At 42.4% G+C, this 25,304-nt stretch overlaps 1 protein-coding gene and 1 non-coding gene across 3 annotated transcripts in view; one reads left to right on the forward strand and one right to left on the reverse strand.

Annotated features, from left to right (window-relative positions):
• The window catches only part of LOC126184342 (zinc finger protein rotund-like), an 883,010-nt gene that overhangs the window by 401,476 nt on the left and 456,230 nt on the right, over window positions 1-25,304 (forward strand). The window lies entirely within an intron of this gene.
• Trnat-cgu (transfer RNA threonine (anticodon CGU)) lies at window positions 22,901-22,974 on the reverse strand. Its single transcript has one exon. It is a non-coding gene; the product is annotated as a tRNA-Thr (tRNA).

The raw sequence follows: 25,304 nt of genomic DNA on the forward strand, positions 1-25,304 counted from the left end.
TACGGAGAAATACTGTGGGATATAAACTAATAATCTCCTATTGGATTGGGGTGATAACGTGTAGAGAGAAGTGGGGAAGAAGAGATGGACAGACAGAGAGGGGGAGGAAAAGATGAACGGAAGAGGAAGGAGAAGGAGATAGAGGAGATGAGGTGGAGATAGTAGGGCAGGAGGAGAAGGGCTTAGGTGGGGGCAGGTGAGATCGACAGAGGGGGAAGTAGCAGGTGGACAGAGCGGAGGGGAGTAGGCGGAGAGAGGAAAGAGGAGGAGATGGACAGAGACAAGGGGAGGAAGAGATCGTCAGCGAGAAGGGGAGGAGAAGATGGGCAAAGAGAGGGGAGGAGGAAATGGGCAGAGAAAGGGAAGAGGAAGAGATGGACAGAGAAAGAGGAGTGAAGGAGATCAACAGGGAAAGGAAAGAGGAGGAGATGGATGGAGAGAGGTGGGAGAAGGATATGGACAGGGAGAGGGGGAAGGAGGAGATGGAAGAACAGAAGGCTGGAATGAATACGTACCTGACCAAGGACAGGTAGTCAGCTAGTGCTGAATATAGGAAAGTGGCTCTTGAAGAGGCGGACGGATTTTTCTATGTCGCAAGTAGATCAGATAAAGACCGTTTAAGAAAGGTAAAGTACCACGGAGTGCAACAGGGGAAACGGTTTTCTATAACAAGATACAGCTGCTAACATATTGAAATACAATAGAATCCTCGTGACCAGAAAGCAAAATGAAAATGTTTGGAACACAGCTTTGTACATGTGTGACGTGTGGACTATGGGGAAAACAGAAATGAAACCATTAGACGCCCTTGAAATGTAGTGTTACATGAGAACGTGGTCGATCAAGAAAATTGGTCGCTTGAGAAAGGTATAGATGCCACAACGATTCAGCAAGCGAAAAGTGCAGAACGAGAACATAATGAACCACAGAGACAAATAGGTGGGGTGCATATCACGACACGAATAAAACGTTGGGTGCATATTAGGAACTAAAGGAAGAGGAAAGATGACTATCAACAGGGGTAGGGGCTGCATTAAAATAACAACTTTATCAGCTACGTTTGTTTGACAACAGTAACGTTATCTCTACAAAAATTGACTTTTATTCTTAATTCTTCTTTTTTCAAGGTCTTGAGTCCCATGTCGTCCGTGTGTGCTGAGCTGTGGTTATAAAGTTAGATCTGCTTCTGTTTCTGCTTGTCTGGAAGAAGCTGAGGTCTATATTGCTGCTATATTACTATTTAATTTCCACGTAGATTTCATCCTTTACATGAAAGGCATATACCACAAATTTTTTTGTGCTAACATACGGTTTTGTTTTTACGTTTGTTAAAAATAGAGGCTGAACGGTTCATGCTCTACTTTATTACGTAAATAAAATGTTACAACTCTTTTTTTTTTGCCCGATCAGGAAATGTGTGCGTTTCCTCTTTGCATTGACATGTATACTTCACAAGCCACCTTACAGTGAACTTCTGGTATCATAACCACTTCCCTTCTTCCTGTTTCGTTCACGAATGGTGCGTGGGAATAGCGACTGTCGATGAACCTCCGTGTAAGCTCTTTCTCGTCGTGAGACGAAGTAATATGTTGGCCGACTCCTCTTAAAACATACGTTCTCGGAACTTCAACCTCTCCGAGATGCACAGCGCCTCACTTGTAGAATCTGCCACTGTCACTCATTGAAAATCTGTGTAATGCTCTCCCACCGACTAAACGATCTCATAACCAGTCTCATGTCGTCATAGTTAAGAAACCCGCTTCCACTTCACATAAGAAAAATCGAAACGTATTCGCGTCGAAATTTTCGTTTTTCATATTCCTCCATGATTCGTATTGCGTGTACTATACGGTGAGAAACACTTCACTGGTCATCTGGCAATTATTTGAGACTGATAATCAAACTATAGCTTTGTTAGTTGAGCCTAGTTCGCCTTCCTCCATAACGTCCTTCTTCCTGCTACAATCACTGACTTCGTGCATTTAAGTGTTATTGACTCACTTCCGGTCCCTCAAGAAATGTATTCAAAATTCAGGTGGTAACTATATCGTGTTTTCCATCTGAACAACGTCAGTCGTTGTCTTATCGATATCTACGTCGATACGAAACCTACGCACATAATCTGGCAGTAATTTTTTCCCTGGAAATGCGGAAATTACAACAAAATGATGTACCCCTTTAATTATGACAATATGTTTCACAGGTGGGTGGCCTATCTCGGTGTCAGTCTGACATTTGGCAGAAGATCCGTGAATTATTTTGTCAGCACAAAATTAAATTACTGATAATTATGGAAACTGTGTCAATATATTAGCATAAACATAAGATTAATTTCAATGTAGTTGTCTGTTTAGTATGTGCTTTCACTAGAAATTTGCTCGTTTGTCATTATTTACTCATCGGTAGAGAGTCCATTTTTTAAATACGATTATTTCAGCTTCAGCGAGAATAAGCGTTGTGTAAAGAGTCGAGCAGGGTGGAGCAGTGGTCAAAGTAGAAGGAAGGCTATTTCACTCCGTCATTGTCCGGTCATTCCGATTTACGTTTTCGTGTTTTGCTTTAGCTGCCTAACAGTATGGCTCTACATCTAAATCAACATGTGCACTTACTGAACCGGATTACTGTCCGTACCACTACAGCGTCTCCCCTTTCTTGTTCCATTCCTGAGTAATGTGTGAGAGAACGACTGTCTCTAAGGCTCTGTAAGAATTGCGAAAAGAGGCAATTCAATATTATATTCAACAGTTCTACAGGTGCAATACATAGTAGACTGAAGAATATTTCCAGATGCGACACCGAAAAACTGCTGTTGGGCTATTCTAAGTAATTTTTCGCGACATTTTACACGACTTCCCGTAAGTACAAGCCAGCTGATACTCCTGTGGTATTCTCCCGCAAGAAAAATGGGTCCGCAAGCATTCTCATTTCCCTCCTTTGAGCACAAAATAGTCAGATTTTCAGATTTTCACAGAAGACTTTTTGCTCCAACCACCAGCAGGTCAGCTCAAAAACTAATACATACTTAATCTAACAATATTTATTAGAATACATTTTAAATGTGCCGTAATCAGCTACACTGTAGAAAGTATAGAGGAACTCTAGAGACAACGAGAGCAGTAGTTCAAGTTAATGGGAGGCAGCCGCACACAGACACACAGTTACTCAGAACATTTAGAAGAATCAAATTACTGCAAATGCAAGGTCGTATTTCGTCGAAGATAAACACGATATGAACAACACTGCGACAGGAACGTAGTTCATCACGCTCTCTACTTCACCCGCTGAAACAACTCAGAGATATTATTAGTAAATTCGGAACAGAAGGAGATAATACAAATGGATGACGTGTCATGGCTGAAGATCGCCGATTCCATTGCTTTTGGTGCTCGACATAATAAAAACGTGGAAAACGTAGTAACCATAAGAAGCGAGTCTTAAATTTTAGGACCGATTGGCAATAAAATGACTGTCTGCAGTCATCAGTTCGAGCCTGTCCACTAGCATGCTCCGGTCCTCCGCGCGTGCGTAGCCCAAACTCCTCATATTGTTTCTGCTTTCTCTTTCTGTCATACGCAGATGAAAAGATGGCAGAAACAGGTAATCCCTATGGTCAGTTTTAATTTACCCAGTACAAACCAGGCGTAATACGTCTGGAATCCACAGTGAACAGAGTGACATCTATGGACCTTAGCTACGGTTCAAAGAATATTAAGACAACAGCATCGCGCATTTAGGGAAGCTCGTCCCTGTGAGGAGTAGCAGGCCAAGCAAGATTTGAGAGTGGAAAAGTGCATTTCATGAAGTCTGAAACATTACAAACATTTGCAGTCTATTGTCAAATAGTTTCGAAATAGTATTATCGCATTCGGGACGGAAGACGTAGAGAGTTGACATCCAGAACTGTCTTGATTCAGAAAATGAACTTCCACCCTTTAGGGTGCAAAATCTGCCTCTTTCAATCCTCATCCCGCAACCAGTTAGTAACATCTCTTATTATATCCCAAGAAATGGACTGATTCTCAACATTTCGAACATAAGAAAGAGTAAAATTTTATGCATTGCTATAGTCTGTGCAGCCGCCGTATTAGAAAACATTCCTTCTTCGCTCACAGTGGCATATTTCCTCCGCGTACTGTTAAGTGTTTTGTATTAAGCCTCTCGGCTGAATGTGGGGAAGTGGAAGACCCACAAGGGGTTGTTCAGCAGCCTGATTGGAAAAGTAATCCTTTTACGCGCACAGTGGCATATTTCCTCCGCGAAAAGTGTTAAGTGTATCTGCTGAGTGCAGGTGACTCTGATAGTACATCTAGATATTAGTGATTTTATGACGATGATGAGAGAGGAAAGGGAGAAGATGAAACCCAGTGCCTATAAGTAGCCACTCCTTTCGATTAGCATCAAGTGGGCCGTCGAGCTCATCAACCTGAGCCAACGGATGAATCACCATCGGTAGTGTCACATGCCTTCGTTCCATGAGACACTGCGGAGAGTTTCGAAGTTCAACCTAGGATGTGGCGGAAGGTTTGATGATCAGGAAATATACGTCACTACCTATCTCCTCCTTTCCCGTCAATTATTGGCGATTAAAATTATATTATTAGAAGACCAGTGGGAGTTTTCAACGACATCGGTTATGGAGCTGGATTGCTTTTAAGATAATGAACTGTTAAACATGTAGCTTCGACATTTCAGGTAACATACTCGAGTATCGTTATCACAAACAAGTTACGTACTGCGGGTATTTTTACAGTCAATCCCTACGACCAATAAAGTATAAGAATTTCTTAAATTTTACAGGGGTGGGCTGAAAAAATAGACGCGCGGGGTGGTGCATTTGTTAAGTTCCTGGAATCGAGTTCTCAAGAACTGGTTTCGTTCCCCGTCAGTCTATTCAGATTTAGGTCTTCCGTGGTTTCGCAAGATCGTTTAAGCCCAATAGTTCCTTTGAAAAGAACAAGGCAGATTCTCTTCTTCTTTCGTCCCCAGTCCGAGACGATGCTCCGTTGCTGTTGATGTTGTCACCTACGCGACCTCAAATTATCAACTTTTTATTTTCTTCCTACTTCTGCCGAGTGCCAAGCGGAAATTTCACAATAACCCAATCGTATGCCAATTCCTCACGACAATATGTGACAGCTATGGAAAAGATTCTTGAGATGTATGCAGCGTAAAGCGCCGACAAAACTGACAGCCAACGGCTTAAACATATCGGTTGGAATTATAATTATTTTTCTATTTGGACTGTTTTTCATTTTCTTGGAAGTGCAGTTTCTTATTCGTCAATGCTGCTGTATAATTCCCAAAAAACTTATTCTATGCTTTTCAGTGACAGTGGTTACTCTTTCAAATCGCAAGTGACTATGTTATCCATCTAGTGACAGTGAAATTATGTACCACATATTGTTAAACAAGAGTTGCAAGTAGCGGAACAGTATGACACAGTACTTAAATTTGATAACCTTACATTAGTTACTTCATCCGAATGCCTTGGAGTAACAGCATGAGGTTCCATAAATCCATAAATCTAAATGGTAGAATGCATTTACCTCGATGGAATGTTTTGTGGCATTTCGATGTCTTTATAAAATTGTAGCGTCGTATTCGAAAAAATACCCTTTATGACTACTTCTGGATCACACATTCAAACGACACGCAAATGTTTAGTGTTGCATGAGCCTAATAGCATATACATGGGCTTATCGAATGGCAGCTTGTTGAACGGAATTGCAAAATATTGTTTAAATGCGAGATTCCTATAAATAAACTATAGCATTTGCATTTAACGAAGAGCTGCAGCTCATTGCGTAGTAGAATACAAACGTCCAAAACTCATCACTCCGACCCACTCGCAGTTTCGACTCAGTAAGTATCAAAGGAAATTGTATCTGCTATCGATACAGCGACGTAATATTTTCGAACAGCATTTTCTCATCGAGCTACTAGTAATCATGCGATGCTTGGCTTTACCAAAACGACGAATCTGGATGGCGTTCGCCGGCCACAACAAATCTAGTCTCTGAGGTTACGTACTAGCGGACAACTGCAGGTGTTTCACCGATCTGGAGTAACCTCCTGGATTTTATCACAATGTCCAGTTCGTTCCTTGTCTCCCCTTTTTTTAAAAAATAAACTCCCTATACCCTGTGATGCAAGACACATTTCATACCCACCTCTTTCTCATGATTGCTTTTTGATGATACGTGAGTAATTATATCAGAGAACTCTGGTTGCTATTAATGCTCCGGCGCACTTCCAAATACTTTCTCCTTTGCTCTGTTTTGCGTAGCGGCGTAGCTATTATGGCTCATGCCGCCATGAATGACGCTTGACGCGGGTTCAGAGGTCATCCTCGATTCCTTCAGACGGCTGGACGAATCAGAGAAGACAGACTCGGGGTGGAAGCTCGGCTCACTATTTGTAGCATTGTACCGCAGAACTGATCCTGTGGTTTGGAGCCAAGTAAAAGGCTTAACACTTCAGGATAGACTACTCTGTAACGGTTTCGGATGCGAATTTCACACGTCCGATATGGGTGGCGAAATTCCCTCTTCCCCCCCCCCCCCCAAACCTTTAACAGGTCAGGTATCCACTACAAACAGGAGCGGCTATTCGGGTAGCAGAATACGTGCGGCGTACACACGAGAAATTTGTAGGATAAAGGAACCCCTCAACAGGCTTTTTCATCAATTACGTGACGTATTCGGAGAGAAGAGTAGATCAACCTCATTAAATACGAAATGCGATAATATTGATCTGGTATATGTTAACTACAGGAAAGGTCCCAGAACGTTTAAGAACCTTTACCGAAAATAATGTTACGTGCTGCGAGCAACAGAAAACTGATGGAAAACAGAAGTGAAAAGCAGCGATATTTTTTAGTCCGAACGGAAGACAAATCGCCAGGATAGGCTGGACACTAATGGTGGCGACGTGTTTATTTCGGTAACGAACTCGATCACATCCATATTACAGATACCGAACACGAAATAATTTCGGAAGCAGTGAGCTCGCAGATGAGTCAGACTTGGTAATCGTGTGTTTTAACGACCGCCTCTGGAGCTGTGTACAGAACGCTTCGTGTAAAACATGGATAATATCGTACGTAATTTTCCTATCATGAAAGGCAATTGGGGGACACTTCAAACTATTAGTTATAGACTAGGACATTCGCGCGATTAGAAAATGTGTAAGTGGCAGGGATCTGTGTATATTGCACTAATCATCACATCGGTAATACATGAACAGCCAGAGGACCGATTTATTACGATAGCATCTTAATTCCTGTGGAGGCAAACAGACTCAAAATTTTCGATTCAGTTAACGTAGAGTCACTGACCATAAGTCTGTTACAGCAGCAGTCACTACAGGTGTCGACAGGAATTTTAAGAAAGGTACGAAAATATTTGTGCTTAACTAGTGTGACAGGAAGGAAGGAAGATAACAGCTTACGGTCCCCTCGACGACTAGATCCATAGCGACGGACCATACACTCGAGTTGGGAAAGCATGGGGAAGGAAGTCGACCGAGTCCTTTTCAAAGAACCATCCCGACATATGCCTCAATCAGCTGGGTGGTTGGACGAATCCATCGTCTTAAGAACCACGTCACTTCGCTCGATCAGGGCGACTACCTGAGCAATCGACATCGAACATTTATCAGTGGGGATGAAAATGTGCAGTACCAATGTTCAAAATTCGAGAGTGGTGGTTAAGATAGATACGTATAGATCAAGGTTGTGAAAGATGCTTCAATACTCGTGTTAGACAGCTGCAATGAATACAAAGCCACAGATGCTGTAAGCAAGGCTATCCAATCCGATAGTAAAATTCTATCTGTCGAGCTGAAAAGAAATCCTAATGACGATTTGTTTTTGCGTAAAATCAGTAAACCTGACAACTCATCTATCTAGTCGCCCAGTGACCATTCCGGCCCCGAAAGGGAGGATGATACAGAGAAAGCAGAAACAATTAATTCTGTTGTCCGAAACTTTTTCATCGAGGAAGATCATGATATAGTGCCTGTCGGCGATCTTCTGAGTCTCATCTTGTACTCTTCATCTGGGGTACACAGCAGAAAGCAGTCGCAGCTCGATGCCGTGTACCTTGACTTCCGGAAAGAGATCGAAAGTGTTCCGCTCTGCTACCTAGTGAACAAAACACGAGCTTCGGAATATTAGAGTAGCTTTCTGAGTGGACTGCAGACTTCCAGAATGGCAGCTGATCTTCAAAGGAGACAAACATAACGTAATGAGCATAAGCAGGCGAGCGACCCACGACTGTTCGCTAACACGATTGGCGACCCATCACTGGCTACAGGAGCCACCGTTAAATATCCAGGGGGGAAGTATGCAGTGCGATTTAAAGGGGAACAACCACATAAAACTAGATGTAAGAAACTCAAATGCTACAGCGAAGTTAAACGGAACAATCCTAAGGTAACGTATTCCACTCATGAGAGATAAATCTTACAGAATCCTCCTTCGACTTACTCTTAAGAATTACGCTTCATTATAGCACCCCTACCATGTAGAATGAATGGAAGAGCTAGAGGATGATTGAAAAAGGAGCTGCGTATTTCGTCACAGGCTTCTTTGATGAACACAAGAGCGTCAAAGAGATGCTCGTGTAACTCTAGTAGCAGGCGCTGCAGCGACGTGTTGTGTTGTACATGACAGAGGTTAACTTACTGTTACAGTTCAGAGATCGTGCATCCAAAGAGGTTTCAAGCAATATATTACTTCCACCCAAATTCATTTCGCGAAATGAGCATGACGGCAAAAATGAAAGCAATCTGAACCCTAGTGAAGTCTTTACCGCCATTTCTTCTTTCCGTGCACTGTTTGTTAGCGTAATAGGAAAGGATGAGATTATAGCGGCGAGTCAAGACTTCCGCCACATGTGGTTAGGTGGATTGTAAAATATAAAGGTACGATTTTATAGGTCACAATTACAAAAGAACAGATATCGAAGTACTGCTGTCATCTTTGTAATACGTATAAGAATAATAACCATTGGTATGAGTTACTGAGCGCTTCCATTTCAGCAACTAGTGTTTGGCTTCTTGCCGTTATCGTACTTTAATCGAAATATCCTAGGGGTGAAATAGTGAAGAGGCACCTATCTCGGAGTCTTTATTTGTTTTATTTGGTTTCCGTGACAATTATAATTTTACCAGCTTCAATTTGTCTGTACATATCGAGTAAAAATGGACTGACTGTAACGTTTATAGGGCAAAAATTCAGTTAAGACAAAACTTTAAAAAGTAAGTCTGTATCCCAGTATAGTGCTTTCTTGTAGAACTAACAGTAATAATAAATGATTGAGTATAATATGAGAAGATGCATTCCGTAAGTTTGATTCCTGGTTTAGAGCAAACGTAACTCATATAACTACAGCGTCTCCCTCAGTTCTCTTACTACGAATACTTCATAGTGTTCGTCTACGTATGCGCAGATATAGACATAAGATTCACCCATCAGACTTTTCAAAGATGTTTCATAGGATCTTATTACGCTAATGTATTCTCCGACAAGCAGAATACCTCGAACACGAATATACGATAAACTTACGAAGAAGTTTGTCAAAAACAATCAACGAAGAGTTTTCTGAAATACACTGCCGGCTATTAAAGCTACAACACCTTGAAGGCGTCATGCAACAAATTTAAAACTGGCATCAAGTGTATGTGCGTCCTTTGACATACTAATGATTAGCAGTTCACAGCAACTGCACAAAGTAGTTTTGAGTAACGCCTCCTGCATTCTGTATTCGAGAAAAGATAACATTCTTGTTTTCACATTGAATTGTAGCATATGAATGTTGGTTGTTGTCGGCCGATGTGGCCGAGTGGTTCTAGGCACTTCAGTCTGGAACCGCGAGACGATACAGTCGAAGGTTCGAATCCTGCCTCAGGCATGGATGTGTGTGCTGTCCTTAAGTTAGTTAGGTTTAAGTAGTTCTAAGTTCTAGGGGACTGATAACCTCCGATGTTAAGTCCCATAGTGTTCAGGGCCATTTGAACCATTTTTGTTGGTTGTTGGTGAGAAGATGGTGTTATGCCTCGGGTAAGAATGAGAAACATCTGCCAGCACGTATCGCAGTTCATCGTTTCGCGATATTGCTGCTCACGTTGTACAGCTGTCATTCTAATATGGAAGCGATGGGAATAACATGGCCATATGATATCAACGCCCCAGGTGACTGGCGCCAAGTGGACTGACACTCGGCCGTGTAGGATCGTACATCCAGATGGCCTGGCTCGAGCCAGGAAACGGGCTTGTTTGCAGCAAGACGAGTACCGCTACGGACGATGCGAGTACATCTGACATGTGGAGCACCACGACTGGCAGCGCGGCAGCAGAGAGGTGCGGGGAATAGCATCGTGGCGTCTTCTCAGACGACTTTCCTTTCTGCTTACAGCATCACGATGAACATGTACACCAATGGCGGGTCTGCGGAGGACGAACATTCATTATCATCGTATAGGTCGGGCACATGGTGGGACGGAATTGGGTGCCACTGGGTACACAGAAAGATCACCTGTGCTTCCCATTGCCGCGAATGTGGACAGAGGGCTTTACATTTTTGATGTGTTACGGCCGGTGGCTGCGTTTTACCTTCGAGGTCTCTGTGGCGTTAGCTTTCAAGAAGATGACCCGACACCGCTCGGTGCTCGTGCTGTCCTGACCGACCTCGGTGCAGACGGTGTTCGATTGTTACCTTGACCAGCATGTTCTCCACATCTGTCACCAACTGAAAATGCATTGTCATGGATTGCCGACATCAGAGATATTGCTGTGCCAACACTCGCCACCCACTACGATTGATGAACTCCGGCATACTGTTGAAGCAGCATGAAATAACGTACCCGTTTCTGTCATACAAGCTAAGTTCGACTCGATGTCCATTCGGATTAGAGCTGTTACTGCTGAAAGTGATAGTCCTGCGTACTAAATTTTGCACTCTCTATACCCCAAATCACCTACAAATTTGATCATGTTATTGTTATACTTCACTGTCCAATCACACCTGTCAATAGCTTGAATGACCACCACCTTTTGCAGTGGTCAGTGAGGTTCTGGAAAGTACTGACAGGGATGTGGGGCCGTGCCGACTCCAGTGAGGTGCCCAGCTGCGCAAGGTTTCTCCGTCGAGGATCCACGGCGAGAACAGTCCGATCGAGGTGGTCCCACATATTTTGGACTGGGTTTACATCTGGAGAGTTTGGTGGCCAGGGGAGTAGGGTAATTTCATCCTGGCGTTCTTCGAACCACACACATACACTGCAAGACACATTGCATTGTCCTGCTAGTAGATGCCATCGTATCGAGGGAAAATAAACTGCATTTAGGGGGTGGACTTGATGCCCAAGGATAGATATATACTTGCGCTGATCTACTGTGATTCCAGAATGACGAAATTTCCTAGGGAATGCGACGAAAACATTCCCCAGATCGTAACGCTCCCTCTTCCTGCCTAGACCCATCTGACTATTGTTGCAGGGTGTTTGCTTTCAGACGTTTCACGTCGTACACGTCAACGGCCATCTGTTCGATGGAGCATAAAACGTCATTCATCTCAAAAGGTCACCTATCGCCACCCAGTGGACGTCCAGTTGCGGTACTGGCGTGCATATTCCAGCATTCGTCCCCAATGAACAGCAGTCAGCGTGGGTGCGCGAACCAGGCACCTGCTGCGGAGGCCCATACGCAGCAACATTTGCTGAACGGTACTTGAGCAGACTCTGTTGGTAGCCTCCTTGTTCATCTGGGCGGTACGTTGATCGACAGTTGCGCTTCCATTCACCTGTACGCATCTCTGCAGCCGTCGTTCACCACTGTCATGTATGGACCGTGGTGCACCATAGTTTCCTCTGCGCCGGTTTTGGATAGCACCAATTTTGCCACACACGGTGCATTTTAAACGCGGTGGCACTGCAAACAAATGGTTCAAATGGCTCTGAGCACTATGGGACTTAACTTCTAAGGTCATCAGTCCCTTAGAACTTAGAACTACTTAAACCTAACTAACCTAAGGACATCACACACATCCTTGCCCGAGGCAGGATTCGAACCTGCGACCGTAGTGGTCGCGCGGTTCCCACTGCGAACAGTTTACAAACTTAGCCGTTTCGGTAATGCTTCCACCCATTGCCCGAAAACCACTGATGCCAGAAAGATAATGATCGTGCCCTTCTGGACGTCACATAAATCGCCCAGTTTCCGTATTACGACAACGGCTGCACTGCTTTCTGCGTTACCCCGACACGCTTTACCCTCCACTACTAGTGCTGACACTTAGCTTCTGTGAGTGATTATTGCACGTTGACGTCTAACATAGGCGCTGGTCAAGTTAATGTGACTGGACCGTTTCGTAATTCCTCACATTTGTAATTTTAATGGCCAGCAGCATTTTAGTGAAAGACAATACAGTTCCTTGTAAACAGCCTGGCATCAAAGGTTCGATTCCAGATCAGTTCAGTATTGTGAATCTTCAAGTTTTCGCGGCGCAAAGACTGCTCCATTAAGTTTCGGGAATGCGGCAAATTCATGCGGCTGCATTCCCGAAACTTAATGGAGCAGTTCAGTATTCTTTCCAAATAGCTTGCCCTTGGTTCTCATATGTTTTTTTAAGGAAAACTAGGACATTTTCAAAGTATTGCACAATATATCTTAGAGAGCTTTTTCAGTATTAGGACATGACTAAAATTTTCAGTCATATACACATACAACTTATTTATTCAAACAAAATAGAACACAAATAAATTATTGAGCATATAACGTAGACTCCACAGAAACATTTCAGATTCTGGACTGAACTTGATGGGAATATTATGATCCCATTATGTAGGAAAACAACAAATAGACGAATAGGTTTGAAATCTGCGTGGTCAGAAGAGTAAATAGTTACTGAAATACTTTTTACTTCTTTTAGATAATTTCTTAATTGTTCCATATCAAACGATGTAATTACATTCACAGTCATTAAATTAGTTTCAGTTTGAGAACATGAAAGCTTCTGGAGCAATATCGTTATAATTATATGAGACGTGCAATTCGACAATCTAAGACAATGGTTGCGCATCACAGTGTAATATTCAGACTAGCTACTTGACTAGCAAGTCGTTTTTCCATGTCTGTAACTGGCTTCACCAACATGCAGTTATCAATTTTAAACCTTGGCGATTTAATTGGAACAGAGATTTCATGTTTGTTTGCCTTCGCATGAGCTATAACGTTTGTTCCTCTTCCGTATCTAATTCTAAGTTTCGCGCCAACATTCTCACCCTCTCCGTTATGAATTAAATGTGTTGCAATAATTTACTGTTTACTTTGTACTTTTGTTTTCCAAGAATAGAAAATAATTCACCATGTACGGAACTCGAACCTTGACACTGCTTAATTTTTCGGGACTACGAAGCGTTATGTCAACATTCTTCAAATTCATACAATAATGAAATTAACGCAAGGGAACTTCGACCATTGTTCTGAAAGAAGGCATCCTGTACAGTCGGCTGATTAGTTTAAATATGAAAATGGAAACGTACGCTTCGTAACACGAAAATGGGAACATTTCGCTGTTCCCAAAGAGTATGTGGCGAGAGCGGGGCAATTTGTTAAAACTAGGGTCCGCCCCGGAAAGTTGTGAGTGGTAATTGTCCTGAGCGAGAAGAGAAAGTGTCATTTGACGAGCGGTGCGCGGGCAGTTAGCAAGGAGCGCCGCAGGTGCAGGTCACGTGGCCGCCTCGAGGTCGCCCCACAGGGACAGCTGCGCCTGCCCGCAAGGTCCTCGTTTTACAACTGGGCGAAAAACTCATTTCGAAATCAGTCAACGCGAAACGCCACACAACACAATACACTTCGATGACCAAATTCCCCACCGTTGTTCCGTAGGATGAAAATTATCCGCTTGCAACAGCGTCCCACGTGACGTTTTAAACGACTAGATTCAAAGCTCCCTACGAATTAATTTATTCCTAACAATGTGTCGACAATTGTAGATCCTCTGCCAGAATGCAGGGATGCAATCTATCAGCGAAAAGACAGAAATTTATCGATATTTTCTTGCGAATATTGCTTGAATCATTTGTACGATTAATCGAGATGTTGTGGAACGAGTTATTTTACGTTCACATTACACATTCATATGTAAATATGGTTCCATACTGGCCATTTGCTGGTGTGTTTTTAAATTTGTTACTTATTTTATTTTTTTAATACAGATATGAATTGTTAATTCCTGCTTACAACCTTTAACACAGTACAAAGAAATTGTTCTTCTACGGAATAGAAGGTTTTGTCAAATTTACCTTAGCTATCTGTTAGACAAATTATGTCAGTAGGTAGTAAGTCATCAAAAATTTTGGTGGCAGTATGGTCTTAAGGACAATGTTGATGCGGAATAATCACTGTCTTTTTTCTTCTGGCATTCTAATGATGTACATAATTTTTTTTCAATTGTAGTGGGTTATTTGCAACAAACTTCAGGCGGGAATCAATATAATGCAAACCAGTAGACTAAATACCCAATCCCTTTGTGGTGGTAATCTACTATGGGACCAAACTGCTGAGGTCATCGGTCCCTAGCGTTACACGCTACTTAATCTAACTTAACTAATTTACGCTAAGGATAACACACACACACACACACACACACACACAAACATGCCCGAGGGAGGACTCGAACCTCTGACGGGGAGAGCCGCACGAACCGTGGCAAGACGCCTAAGACCGCGCGGCTACCCCGCGCGGCCCCAGTTCCTTAAACAGAAGTATACGAGATGATCCTGGGTGAGCACTACGTATTATTCCTACAACACGTTTCTGAGCAATTCTTTAAGACGAGTTGCCCCTTCACAGCATCGATTACAGAGAATTTGCTGTTTTGCTTCCATCATCTGAAGCCACCTTCATTCCTCACTGAGCATTCCGAATACTATTAGATGTTGCTGCTTCCTCTCTGTATTTTACCGCTTGAGTGGGATGGTTTTCGTCTGCTGAGCGAGTGAACGCTGTTGCTGTTTTCTTTTTCTCAGTATTAGACTAATCTATCGCTATATTTTATTTATTACACTGCTTGTTACGAAACAATCCTTTTTCCTAAAATATTAGGCCGGAAAATTTACTGGTCATCACATGATATTACAACATTTTGTGAGCCATTAAAGACCAAATCATTTCCATGCCTGCGTCTGCCATTACTTAACGGTGTTGGTTCAAATAGAAAAAACATCAAAACAAAGAAAAAACGATACATGGGCTCCAAAAATTGCCATCGTATAGATGAAAGTAATCATTGTGCAACAGTTCACTTGAAATTGCCGTTAACAATGATACAATTAAACGGAGCAGCTTCATGAATATGCGACTGACTCGATGAAAATTTGAGTAACAGTATGCAATACGTCATACTGGACGGCGACTTTTCAATAGAAGCGAACGTAACATACTACGTGTCCCAAGAAATCACAATTTAAATCTCTAACATTCTCAATACATGTAAAATATTTGTTAGATAAGGTCGACAAGACTATCAGAATCAGGGTGTATACGACCCGGGACAACAGGGAGATCCGGGAAAAACCCGGGAATTTTTTCATCCGGGAGAAAACAGGGAAAAAGCCGGGAATTTTTTAGAATTCCGGGAATTTTTCATTGTTTTAGTTTTCAGTTAAATTTTTGTAATTTTGACTGGTAAGAATCGATGCTCTAACAAAGAATATTAGTGTATGCCGCTACTGTAGAATAATACTTCAACAATAAAACATAAACGAGAGAAAAAACGAAAATAACTTAAATTGCAAAGGAAATGCGCCATATACAACGACACACAGACTCGTGCAAGCGTCTCCCAACAGCAAAATGTGTCAAAGGCTTTAGGAAGACTACGCAATGCTCCATAACCACAAATTGCCTCCGATGAGCGTGAAGTCACAACTGTTTACATTTGATTCGTTTTAGCAGTTACGAGCGGGCTCGTGCGTATGCGCAGGTGAGTCGCGTTTGAGTAGTAGATTCTCCCGCTTCTGGCTACAGGAATGTGGCTGTTGGCTGTGCAAGCAGTCGCAGCAAGCAGCTAGATGCTACCGGGAAAAGGGGGCGCCAAATTCATGTTCTTGAGGAAAAAACCTTGTTTCACAAAGCGCGTAGCGTCCAGAGCACGTTTGTCTATTCATATGATTTCGAAACGCTTCCCTGTTGGTTTTTGAACATTTTGGAACACATTTTAAGTTGATTTGTGAATGAATCATAAGTTGATTTTTGAATTCTTGCATAGTGTATGTGATGTCTCTGTCAGGAGAATCCTCGACGCATCTTGAAATAAACTTTCCGCAGACAAAAGAGGACGGGGCTATACGAGCAAAGCGGAGTAAAGCCCAACGGATGAATGGGAATCGCTGTCTGATTATGTGGTTGATTGGGTTTTCGAATGATCAGCATTGAATCAATGGATTTCGCCAGTAATTATAACAGACTACAAGAATGGAAATAAACGACTGGCAGGAATAACAGGTAAGAAAGATTACGTATTATCTTCTCGGTGTATCCAAGAAGATGAAATTTTGACAGAAAATTTTTGCTCAGATCGCTACACTAGTAAGGACCAGTTGTACAGTCCCCGGCTAGCAGCCGCTTAAGTTATATTCTGGAAGTAACGCGGAAAACGTGTTGTACGAACACGGAATAACGCCTAACCGGAAAATAATCGCGGGATAACTAAACCTGATTCTGGCGGGGTTAGTAAAGTTAATCGGCGAACAAATTTTGACAATGGCAGGAATAACTACAAAATCGGTGATGACAAGATTGTTTGTTAGAACGAGGAAGGAGAAGAAACGGGGAAACTGGGACGTCACACAAATTATGGAAGAATAAGACTATTCCAAATTTATATAAAAATTTCGTAATACCACTTTTCGATCTCATGCTTGAGAAACTGGTGCGTATGAACGAAATGTGAAACTATTTCCTAACATAAAGCTTTTTGCTTGCAGTAGGCCTAATAGGCATTTGATATTGGTACTTCGTGAATTATATTCCATCGTGTTATAAAAATGACCATTTGTGCCAAAACAGTTTCGTTTATTTGGTGTGTTTTACAAAATTGCTGCAATATTAGAAAGGCCTATTTTGTTTTATCTAGAAGACAGTCACAGAATAGACGTAATCAGATCGAGAAACCACACCAGTCTTCATTATTATTTGTGTTAACACCTTTTCAGTATTAAATAACGACATTTCGATTTTTCATTTAGCAAAACGTTCGACGAACTTTGATGAGGTAATAGATTCTCTCGCAGAAAGGAAAGCACGCCGTGTAAAGTTGTAGCAAGATTAGAGAGAAAAAAATTCTAGGAGCTAAGGATTGAAGAAATGTGTACTTTCTTGCTTGTCTCTTGTCTTTATTGGTTTTATGTAACCTATATTTAATTTTATGTCACACAAAACAGCAAGTTATTAGCTAATAGGCAATAAAGAGTGCAAATTTTCTGAAGAGTTCGTGTTCTCCCGATTACAAATAATCCCATCTGCTATTAATCGCGAGATATTTTTTAAGAGGGGAGGCTGTCAACCCAGCCGACTGGGAGCAGGAGAGGCACCACAGGGCATTTCAATTTCCACTGTCCTGAAAATAGTTTGATGGCATCCATTACAAAATATACACGTTTCAATTCCACAGAGCGAAATACAGTGACTTGTGATAGAAGAATGCTTTATGAATAGGCGTGGCACTGCACGTTGGCACACTTCAGACCAAACAATAAGTCTTACATTTCCTCGAACACATATGTTTTATGTTCTAGACTTTTCTGAAAGATGTACGCTAGAAGATGAACATATTTTTGAATATTCGATTTTTTTTTTTTTTTATATTGACAAATATCCGTAGATCCGGGGCTGACGCACAGAGCAGTCTGAGTTGTAGTGGGCAGTCTCCACGTGACCCGTGCTTACATTTAGTGATTTTGCCATTTCCCCTTCGTTTACTCTCACGTCAAATGAAAACAAAACGGATATCTGTGGCCGGGAGCCATCAAGTGAATTAAAATTCATTCACATAATTACAGAAGGCTAAAATATGTCATTAGTTTGAGATTTTATTTTATTTCCACCTTTCTGACAGACAAGCATTAATCGCCTTGCGGAACAATGAAGTTATTTTTGTCAGTTTGCTGAAGAAATTTGGCTTTTATTAACCTTTTCCGCAGAGGCAGTCAATATATTTGAAACGAAATGTTTAATTGCACAGTACTGGCTAGTTTCAACTGTTCGCTGCATTTCTAGTGCCCGTTTTCATCTTCTAGCACGTATGGCATTATGCCATAATAAAGAACCAAACATGATATAACACAGTACTGGTGCTCCAAGAAAATTTACATCCCGAAAACCACATTGAAAAGCCTAATATCATGTCGAGGTCTACTTTATTGGGAATCTGGACATACGAATGTGCACTTTAAGTATGCACTTTAAATGTGCACATTTTAGTATGGTTCACGAAATTCCGACGCTCTTGGAGTATCCTCTGATGTCTTATTTCTTTTATGACATAATGTATGATCTTTCAATGTTTTACACGTATGTACATTAAGGCTTCATACGTCATGATAGCAAGCGCGGTGTCGCCTCTTATCTGCGCTCTCTGGTAACTGCCGAAACGAAACTATTTCTAACAGGTCGCGGGAAAACACTGCGAATGGTGGTTTGAAAAGCGTTACTTTCAAAGTAAATATCCTTTTACGTAAGTTGAACTATGTGCGACAATGTACCATGAATATCTTAATTCACAGAGCGTTTGACTCTCATTTAAAAATCAACTCTTTGATGACGAGCCATTTAGAAGAATTTCAAACCCTGAAGATCAGACATTTATGTCATTATTAAAAATTTTACTGGCACATTTGTGTGAAATATCTTAAAGTGTAACACGCGCGAGAAAGATCAACATTATATGCGAAAGCTCAGCTTGTCTTGCAGCTTATTAACCTTAGAGACCAATATTACATGTGAAAGCTTTGCTTTTCTTGTAGCAACACTATGTATATTAATATAACTATTAACTTTTCCTGTTTGTGTGTTCGTGCTACTTAACAGTGATATGTTGCTGTTGGCTGACTACATCACCTGTCCTATGCTCTGAATATCAGCTGTCATCGGCTGGCGAGATCACGTGACATAAGCTATAACTGGCTTACAAAAGCGCTTCGCAATCTCGAATTCAATGATTCGGAAAGTAACATGCGGTGTTTGGTGGAATTCCATGTATGCTTTCGTAATACAAAAATACGCAACGTGCATGTTGCTGCACATCAAATATATTTCCAAAACGTGTCTTGTTTCCCTGAGTTTCGTTTTCTTAAGTGCCGGGAAATTCTACGCCCGTGTGTAAAACCATAACCATTCAAAGGATTGATAAGGTAAAATATACTGTCACTTAACACAGAAAAAGCGTGTTTTCATCCGGGAGAAAGTGTATTTTTAACCGGGAAATCCGGGAAAAATCCGGGAATTTTGTTTCCTTGTCCGCGTATACACCCTGAGAATGTTTGCTGACCATGCTGTTGTCCGTAGGAAAGTATCTTCCTTAGAGAAAATGTTCGCTCGATGTAATGATCGGCAGCTCTCTTTAAATTCAAGGTAAGGCCGACGCGAAATAGAAAGATCCAGATGGTACCCTATAGCATGATTAGCTGGGAACATTTTGAGAATGTCACATCGTTCAAGCACTTGAGAGTTACCCACTACTGGAAAAAAATGCAACATCCTCAAGTACTGTGTTCAGGGGCACCAAGGTGTATTATATGCCTACTGAGGGGCTATAGTGTTAAGTGATTCATTGGCCACTGTCATCGGCGACCACACTGTAGCCGGTAACTGTACTCAGTTTAGTGGTGAACAGTATTTGCAACAGTCATTTTGGGATACAACTCTGCCACACTGACGAGTATGTGCTCCTACATCAGCTTCAGCCACTTGAACAGGCTCGCATAGTGGGATGCAGGAAGCTGGATGGACGTGTCGACGGACTGCTGCATATGTTGGCCACAATGTATCACGGTGTGTCGTTGTTTCAGCAGTGGTCTCTGAAATAGTACCACACATGTAGATCAGTTTCTGGGCGTCGTCGTAGTACAGACATACGTCAACATCGATGCATTTTGCGAGCAGCGGTGGCCGACCGGTCATCATCCAGGGACCAAATCCGGGCACATGCTGCACCTGATATGCCATCAGGGACCACTGAGAACCATCTGCCTACAGTAGAATTTAAATCACGTGTGCCTCTGGTCAGGCTACCACTGACACCAGGACACCTCCAAGAATGAATCCTGTGGTGTCGTGAAGGTGTCAACTGTAATGCGTAATGTGTAATGTCACTCTAGGACGGAGATAACGGCCTGTGCAGTGTAGCGGACACTGGCTTCTTTACCCTGCAGATATACCAGGTGTGAACTCAAGTTGTAACTGATTGGCCAGCACACCACGAAGCCTGAGATGGGACCTTTGTGACGCGAGCGAATGAATTCTGAATATGGAGCTCACCACTTCTACGCCATGCACGTGTACGTCCATCACTCGCTTACAGATAGAACCTATTCTCATCACTGGAGAAAACAGCCATTTTGTCGACAGGAAAGTGATGCTCTTTTTCAGCAAGACAGTGCACATCCACATACGGCTGCTGCAACGCAACGTGCTCTTAATGGTGTGCAGAACTGCCATGGCCACCAAGATCACCAGATATCTCTCCAACTGAACACGTATTAGTGTCAGTGGTATTGAGAAACAGCTGAAATCGTTAAAATTGAACAAAGCTCCCGGGCCCGATGGAACCCTGTCAGATTCTACACTGAATTTGCAGCTGAATTAGCCCCCACTTCTAACTATAATCTGTCGTAGATCCCTCAAACAAAAAACCGAGCTCAGTTCTTGGAAAAAGGCACAGGTCACACCCGACTACAAGAAGAATACCAGAAGTGATACACAAAACTAACGTCCAATATCCTTGATATCGTTTTGTTGTAGAATCTAAGAACATATACTGAGTTCAAACATAATGAGATATGTTGAACAGAATGACCTCCTCAATGCCAACCAGCATGGATTCAGAAAACATCGATCGTGTGAAACCCAACTCGCACTTATCTCACATGACACAAAGAAAGCTTTAGATCGCGGCAGTCAGGTAGATGAAGTATTTCTTGATTTCCGAAAACATCTGACTCAGTACCACACCTAAGCTTATTGTCAAAAGTACGATCATATGGGGGAATCAAGTGAAATTTGTTACTGGATTGAGGACTTCTTCGTAGGGAGGACACAGCATGTTATCTTGGATGGAGAGTCAGGGTCAGATGTAGAAGTAACTTCGGGTGTGCCCTAGGGAAGTTTGTTGGGACCCTTGCTGTTCGCCGGCCAGAGTGGCGGTTCTAGGCGCTTCAGTCTGGAACCGCGCGACCGCTACGGTCGCAGGTTCGAATCATGCCTCGGGCATGGATGTGTGTGATGTCCTTAGGTTAGTTAGGTTTAAGTAGTTCTAAGCTGTAGGGGACTGATGACCTCAGAAGTTAAGTCCCATAGTGCTCAGAGCCATGTGTGAACCTTGCTGTTCATGTTGTATATTAATGACCTTGCAGACAATATTAATAGTATAATCAGGCTCTTTGGAGATGATACAGTTATCTATAATGAAGCTGCATAAATATTCAGTCAGATCTTGATAAGATCTCAAAGTGCTGCAGAGATTGGCAACATGCTTTCAGTGTTCAGAAACGTAAAATTTTGCACTTCACAAAACGAAAAAACGTAGTATCCTACGACAATAATATTAGTGAGTCACTATTGGAATCGGCCAACTCATACAAATACCTGGGTCTAACGCTTTGTAGGGATATGAAATGGAATGATCACAATAGTTCAGTCGTGAGTAAAGCAGGTGATAGACTTCGTTTTATTGGTAGAATACTGGGGAAGTGCACTCAATCTACAAAGGAGATTGCTTACATATCACGTGTGCAACCAGTTCTACAATACTGCGCAAATGTGTGGGAGGTGTACCAAATGGAACTAACAACGGATACTGAATGTATACACAGAAGGGCAGCACCGGTTTGCTTAATCCGTGGGAGACTGCACATAGGTACTGAAGGGACTGGACTAGGAACCTCTTGAAGACAGACGTAAACTATCCCAAGAAAGTCTATTAACGAACTTTCAACAACCGGCTTCAAATGATTACCCTAGGAATACACTACAACCCCCTACGTGTCGCTTACACAGGAATCGTGAGGATAAGAGTAGAATAATTACTTCACGCACAGAAGCATTTAAACAATCATTCCCCCTGCGCTCCATACGTGAATGGAACGGGAAGAAACCCTAATAACTGGTGCAATGGTTCGTACCCTTCGCCATGCACCTCACGGTGGTTTGCAGAGTGTAGATGTACTTGTAGATGTATGGGACATGATGCGGGAACTTACACGTTGTCCAGAGACTGCAAGAACCATTGCCGAATCGCAACAAAGGGAGCAATTGCTTGAGACAATCTGTCGCAGGTTGTCATTCGATACGTTTATGATGGTTTGCATGCGAGGATACACAGCTGCGTTGCCCGCAGGGAGTGGTACACTGTGTATTGATGGAACTGTTTAGACAGCCTTTAGTGTGACGTGTGTCTCATTTGGTCTGAATTTGTTATCATGCACTCCTAAATCGATGAACTACCTCTCACATCACGTGTCAATAAAATGACATTGCATATGAAGATAGTAACTGTTCTCGAAAGAACAGATACCATTGATGACCGTGCAGCTTCTCTAGAATAAATGATAATTAATAGTAACCCTCAGCTGTCGACAGGTGTTGTTGATATAACTCGATGGGGACAGTGAAAATGTGTGCCCCGACTGGGATTCGAACCCGGGATCTCCTGCTTACGTGGCAGACGCTCTATCCAGCTGAGCCACCGAGGACACAGATGAATAGCGCGACTGCAGGGACTGCGCGACTGCGCACAGATTGCCCGAACTCTTAAGGGAATCATCACCTTAGTGTGCGGGAGTAACGAGTGGATGGGCGAATATCTATTAGGTACATTACATACGTAGATTGTGGACAGTTGGAAATGTGGGTCTCGCGGGAAGCGTGCAAGGGATAAGTCCCTGCAGTCGCGCTATTCATCTGTGTCCTCGGTGGCTCAGATGGATAGAGCGTCTGCCATGCAAGCAGGAAATCCCGGGTTCGAGTCCCGCTCGGGGCACACATTTTCTGCTGTCCCCATAGAGGTATATCAACAACATCTGTCGGCAGCTGAGGGTTTCAATTAATTATCATTTAACATGACATTGTTCTTCAGGGCATTGCAGTTTTTGCCGGCAGTGTATTATGAATCGATATGAAGGCATGGTAAATCAGTAGCAGAATAGGTAAATGGAAGACTTACGTTTGTTTCAAGGGCTCTGGGAATGCAAGTGTATCTGTAAAGGCGCTAATGAGACAGTTCCCGTAGTGCTGTTCTTACGTTTTGAGTCCTTGTCAAATAAGCACAAATGCGCCCACAGCGAACGAATTCAAAGGCGCGCTTTTAAGATCGTAAGGGACCGGTACAGCCCATATAAAAGTTTGACAGAGATGCTCTGGGATCTTGAAGGATTGAAAGATAGGCAGCATTGTGAATGTAAACTTCCCCACGTGTAGTGATGACGACATCTCGGGTTTCCATCCGGGTGCCTGCGTTGAAATTCCGAGACGTTAATATGAATCTCATCTTCTGATGGTGATGAGATTGACACTCACAGAAACGTTGTCGAATTTCAGAGCACCCACATTGATAGAAGGCCGAAAAGAGCTCGTCAAAGTCCATATCGTTTTTTTGTAAACCGTTTTGAGTAGAATTTGAGAACTAGTAGTCAAGGAAGACTGCTTCCACCATCGCGTATTTCGAGTATGAGAGTTACAGACGCTTGAGGCAATCGCGTTTCGTTACTTAATAGACGAATGGAATGGGACAAATAAAAATCACTAATATTGGTGAGAAGTATCTATTACCGTGCGGGGAAGCCGTGTGGTTTAAGGCGCTTTGCCACGGTTCGCGCGGCTTCCGCCGTCGGAGGTTAGAGTCCTCCCTCGGGCATTGGTGTGTGTGCTGTCCTTAGCGTAAGTTTGTTTACGTTAGATTAACTAGTGTGTAAGCCTAGGGACCGATGACCTCAGCTGCTTGGTCCCATAGGAATTTACCACAAATTTCCAAATTTCAGAACAAACTTTTGGTTGGTTGCTGTATTTCCTACTGTATAATGTATTTTTCTATCAATTAAACTGTCTTTTCATGTTAACAGTCGAAGGTAATTGATGATTCAGAGGGCTAATATTTCGTAGTAACGCTATTAATGTTTCCTTCCGGCATATGCAACGAAAGCGAACGTGATTTAAAATTTCCTCTCCAGTCCAGTCCCACGGAGAAGTTGAAGTGATGTTAATGCGAAGGAGGTGTTATTTGTATCGACCGTGGTTAAAAATCGTATGGTATACAACAACTAAGAATTCGTATTCGCAGCTGAACTCACGGTATCAAGGTTACGTTGGTATAGCTGGTACAATCACTAGTGTCTTCCCCTTGTTACCTGCGAGCCTCTCCGCTCTTTGTCCCAATCTTTTCTGACGAGTTGCTTTGTCTAGCGGATAAAGTCTCCCAATGGCATTTTGCCATCGCAAACAGCTTTCTTCACAAGAGTGTCAGCTTTTTTATAGTTTCGCTTGTTGATATGGCCTCTTCTACTACAAATCGCGAAATGGTGTCCCTTTATAGACAACCGACATTTATAAGTCACTATCTAGCACACATCGGGTGATTTGAATGTCTCTTCAGGTTTTTAAACAATGTTAATACAGACTTGTCCGTTAATAAATGGTCGGCAACAAGCTCTGCAGTCACGATAGTAGTGTCATTATTCAGTTTGGATTTGGCTTTTGATGTCGTATTGGGTCTCAGAAAGCACATATTATGCCATCCGCGTTTTCTGACTCACATATACTCTATCTTGCAGATACTCTGTCAGCTTTTCACTGACATAAGCTCTTTTTTATGCCTTTTGTAGTAAACAATAGGCTCACTATTACGTCTCAAAGCGGGGAGATCCGCGCAAATCGTGGCAAGGTACCTCAGTTTTTTTAATTATTATTATTTTATTGTACCATTACTAGTTTCGGACCTGAGCCCATCGTCAGGTGGTAGCGTCGACTTCTTTGCAAGTTCTGCATTTGTGTCTTAATGAAAAGCCTTACATTTTGTATTATAAGGCAG

This window comes from Schistocerca cancellata, chromosome 4 (genome assembly GCF_023864275.1).
Source record: "Schistocerca cancellata isolate TAMUIC-IGC-003103 chromosome 4, iqSchCanc2.1, whole genome shotgun sequence".
NCBI lineage: Eukaryota > Metazoa > Arthropoda > Insecta > Orthoptera > Acrididae > Schistocerca > Schistocerca cancellata.